This window comes from Parasteatoda tepidariorum, chromosome 8, assembly GCF_982258835.1.
Source record: "Parasteatoda tepidariorum strain Cologne lab strain chromosome 8, Ptep-v5.0, whole genome shotgun sequence".
In the NCBI taxonomy this organism is placed as follows: domain Eukaryota; kingdom Metazoa; phylum Arthropoda; class Arachnida; order Araneae; family Theridiidae; genus Parasteatoda; species Parasteatoda tepidariorum.
Window position 1 is genome coordinate 6596199 of NC_141762.1, and position 5108 is coordinate 6601306.

The following is a 5108-nucleotide window of genomic DNA, read 5'->3' on the forward strand; positions in this document are numbered from 1 at the left end:
GTTTTTTTTTCCCCATGGAGCAATTGCTAAAGCCAGAACGTTTCGATGTGGACCCAACGAGTTCGGGTGCAGAAACCAAATGGAAACATTGGAAACGGACTTTCACGAACTTTGTTACCAAAATACCTAATGTTAACGACGAAGGTAAGCTTTCGCTCTTATGCAATTACATCTCCGCGACTGTATTTTTAAGTATCAACGATGCGGGAAACTATGACGATGCTATATCTACCCTGGACTCTCTATATATCATACGTCGCAACGAAATCTTTGCTAGACATTGTTTAGCCTCCAGAGGTCAACAAACAACAGAAACAGTCGGAGAATACTTACAAATCTTAAAACAACTCAGCAAGGACTGTGATTTCAAGGCTGTCACAGCAGAACAATACAAAAACGAGTACGTACGTGACTCATTTATTCGGGGTCTAAAAAGCTCTCGCATCAGGGAACGACTGCTGGAAAACACAACTATAAGCTTAAATGATGCTTTCGATCAAGCTAGATCTTTGGAATTGGCAGAGCTGCACTCAGCATCCTATCTGACCGTACAGACACCAATGCACACAGCTGCAGCTGATTACGCTGAAAGAAACAGAGAAACTCGGCCCTTTTCTGAAGGAAATACTTTACTGGAGCAAGAGCACCTTGCTGCCGCAACTCCATCACGATCAAATGCCTGTTTTTTTTGTGGAAATGATCGCCACCAACGAAGTATCTGTCCCGCTAAACATGTAACCTGCCGTAATTGTGGCAAGAAAGGACACTACCAACGAGTATGCAAATCAAAACAACAACGTAATACGAGCGAAGTAGGGACATCTGCACACATCTTAGCCTCTCTTTCATGTGCTGCTCCTAGTTGCCTACAAAAGTCGTTAGCTACAGTGACTGTTAATGGTGTGAAACTTCAAGCTTTAATTGACACGGGTAGCTCCCTCAGTTTTATAAACTCCCGTCATATAACAACATGCCGGCTTAAAGTAGTACCATATCTTGGTAAGATCACAATGGCAAATTCTGCAATGACATCAGAAATTGCTGGACGTTGTATCGTGAGCATTGAGGTCCAAACTCATCGCTATGAAGGAATAGAAATTCTAGTCATGAAAGACTTGTGTGCTGATCTCTTAATCGGGCATGACCTCTTAAAACTTCACTCATCATTGATTGTTAACTTCGAGGGAAGCAAACCTCCACTGGAAATATGCTCTGTAGCTGTTGCTAAGGTAGATCCTGTATCTTTATTCGCCAACTTAACTCCAGATTGCAGACCAGTGATCACTAAGTCGAGACGACACACTATAGAAGACCAACAGTTTATTCAGTAAAATTGACTTAAAGAGTGCTTATCATCAGGTGCCGATTATTGACTCAGAGAGACATTTCACCGCACTTGAAGCTGATAGAAAATTGTATCAATTTCGTAGAGTTCCTTTTGGAGTGACTAATGGTGTGGCCAGCTTCCAAAGAACTATCGATAAACTCATTCAAGAAGAACAGCTGGAAGATACGTTTCCCTACTTAGATGATGTTACTATTTGTGGAAGGGATCAGCAAGAGCATGATAAAAATTTGCAAAAGTTCCTGGTCGCTGCTAAGAAATTCAATGTAACTTTAAATAATGATAAGTGCATGTACTCTTCAAAATCTATTGCGTTACTAGGATACATAATTGAAAATAAAACCGTTAGACCAGACCCAGAAGGATTAAAGCCATTAATGAGTCTACCTGTGCCTAGGAATACAGCCTCACTGCGAAGAGCTTTAGGAATGTTTGCCCACTATTGTAGATGGATTCCGTCCTTTTCTGCCAAAATTCGCCCTCTATTGACAGAAGGTCCATTTCCCCTCTCAAAGGAGGCAGTTGCTGTATTTGAATTTTTAAAGAAGTCTGTTGCTAATGCCACTCTAGCTGCAATTGAAGAAAACACCCCATTTCGTGTGGAAACAGATGCCTCTGATTTCGCTATAGGTGCTACCCTAAGCCAAGCTGGTCGGCCAATAACATTCTTTTCTAGAACACTAAATCAGTCTGAACAAAGACACTCATCGATAGAAAAAGAAGCATATGCCATAGTTGAGTCCCTACGTTACTGGAGGCATTATCTCATCGGCAGACATTTCGAAGTATTCACAGACCAACGTTCTGTAGCTTTCATGTTTGATCAACACCATAGAGGAAAAATCAAAAATGAAAAGATCACACGATGGAGACTTGAATTGGCCTGTTTTAAGTACGACATAGTATATCGCCCAGGAAGCAAAAATGCTACAGCTGATGCTCTATCCAGAATATCAGCAGCTACTATCCCCGGAGCGGATCTAATGGAACTGCATGTTGCTCTCTGTCACCCTGGAATTACACGAATGGTACACTGGGTGCGGTCTAAAAACCTACCCTTTTCAGTCGAAGAAGTAAAGAAAGTCATTCATGCCTGTACCACATGTCAGGAACTGAAACCTCGATTCCACAGAAGTGAAGGCATCCTCATCAAAAGTACAGCACCTTTCGAACGATTGAATATTGATTTTAAAGGCCCGTTACCCTCTAACAACAAAAACCGCTTTCTTTTAACCATCATTGATGAGTTTTCGAGATACCCATTCGCTATTCCCTGTCAAGATATTTCTTCATCTACTGTTATTTCCAGCTTACAAAATATTTTTTCTCTGTTTGGCATGCCCACTTACATACACTCTGACAGGGGGTCTTCATTTATGTCGCGTGAACTAAAAACGTACCTAACTTCACAGGGTATAGCCACCAGTCGTACTACAGCATATAATCCTGCTGGTAATGGGCAGGTGGAGAGATACAATGGTTTAATCTGGAAAACAATTGAACTGGCACTTAAATCAAGAGGTTTAGCCATCAATCAATGGCAGCTGGTGTTGCAAACAGCCCTTCATGCAATACGCTCGCTTCTATGCACAGCAACTAATGCTACACCTCACGAAAGGATGTTCACACATATCAGAAGATCTCACAATGGGTGCTCATTACCTACTTGGCTGTCCACTCCAGGACCTGTTCTGATGAGAAACCACATCCGAGAGAATAAATATGAACCCATTGTTCAAGAGGTTGAACTCTTGGAAGCTAATCCAGAATATGCCCATGTCAGACTGCCTGACGGAAGAGAAACCAGCGTCTCATTGAGGCACCTTGCTCCTCGATGGGATTTCACTGGGAACCTAGATGAAAACCATCGCCTTACCTTGAAATCTCCCCCCACGGCTTGAACAAGTTCAAAATTTAGAGATGGGTACTTCAGGAATAAGAGAAGAATCACTTGAACCCACAGACGAAAATAACATGGCTGAAATGAACTCTCAAAACCTCGTGCCGCTCACAACTCAGAGAACCAGACGTCCACCTAGCTACCTCAAAGACTATGTGACTGAGTAACTAAATGAAGAGGGGGGTGAATGTTATATATATATATTTTACTGTAATGGCAACACCTCTCTTGTGATTTATAATTTGGCAACACCTCTCTTACGGTTTGTAATCTGTTGTTTACATTTTACTGCAATTCCATTATTCATGTAGCAAAACATTATGTGTCATCTTTGTTGATTAAAGATAAACCTTTTCTGTTTATTTTACTTCATCAATATAACAGTTCTCAAAATACTTTTTTTGAAAAATTAAATGGTATAACATTATGTGTTTATGTATACTTCTTGTATATTCCAATGCTTGAAGTAATATGATTCAGAAAAGTATGGAATAAAAATTCGGTACTTACGTATTAACGCCACCGCCGTTACAGATTTGGCGGTTTTTAAGTGCCGCTAATCTACACTTAAAATTTTTGCGACAATTCATAAAATAAAACACTTTATTTAAAATCAAAATAGTCAATCGGATTTCGGTGGAAAATGAGCCGATATAGAGTTTAGCATAGATTCAAAACAATCATATCGCCATATGAACTCTGATAAATAAGATTCCAAATGAAATAACATTTCCAAAACGTACGTTTACCAAGATAAAGTTTTATGGTGTGGGAATTGGTACATTTTTGTTTCTTCGGTAAAATATTTCCCTCCTGAAAAAATAAAATTGCATCTTGTTTTGTTTTTGGCAAATCCCAAAGACGAATTTTTGTAGCACTAAAAATGGCGAGAAAGAAGAATTGTTTTTTTGTTTTTGTTTCGTCAGCATTCTTTATTTTACGTTTCTTAGTTTCTAAATAATGATTTTTATTGAAACTTGAAATTTTTTGATAAAAATTGTTGTCAGAAAACTTTGCTTACAAAATTAAATTTCATAAAATTATGAGACTTATGTATACTTTTTGTTCATTTTAATTTTTGAAGAATGATTCTTAAAACTATAGAATGTAAAGTTTAAATGGGCCTTTCATGTTATATCATTAAATTTAGTAAAACTATTTCTCGGGCATTAGGTTTTAACTCTTATAAGAATATACATATTTTTCTCTGTTAATGTACAAATATTTTTCCGATGTGTTTTGGATATTCTTCCTCTAATAAAAAGAGATACCATTTTGTTTTCGTTTGCATAAGAAAGAATATCAAGCATTTTTCTTTTTTAAATTTAATTAGCCACAATAAAGAAGGAACGTTGCAATACTACGTGCTACATTAACGACGTCTCTAGAGTAACTGAATGACTGTTCATATAGAAATCGCAGGTATTAGTCTCATACAAGAACGCCCCCTATAGTTCGTTGCGATCGCGAATTACTGTTTGTTCGTGTTGCAAGCTGTGCACCATCTTACGTTAGTTGTTAACATATTGTTCGGGGAGCAAGATTAAGTTTAGTAATAAGTATTCAATAATACCACGTTTGCAAGAATCTTAAAACACGATGATCACGTTGTGAGCCAAATGGCTTTAAAATACACCGGAAATAGTAACCTGAAAGTATAAGCGGCATACAGCTAGCAGCGCTCCCTAGTGTCAAAAACACCATCCATTAAATATGAAAAATATTAGGAAAGGGAAAAATATCGTAGTACATTCCTATACAACTGAAAAGAGGAGGAGAGGGAAGGGTCAAAGGCATGGAACCGGTCTTCTCCCCAGATGGCGTGTTCGAGCGTTGCGATCGCTTATTGAAAGTTGCTATCAC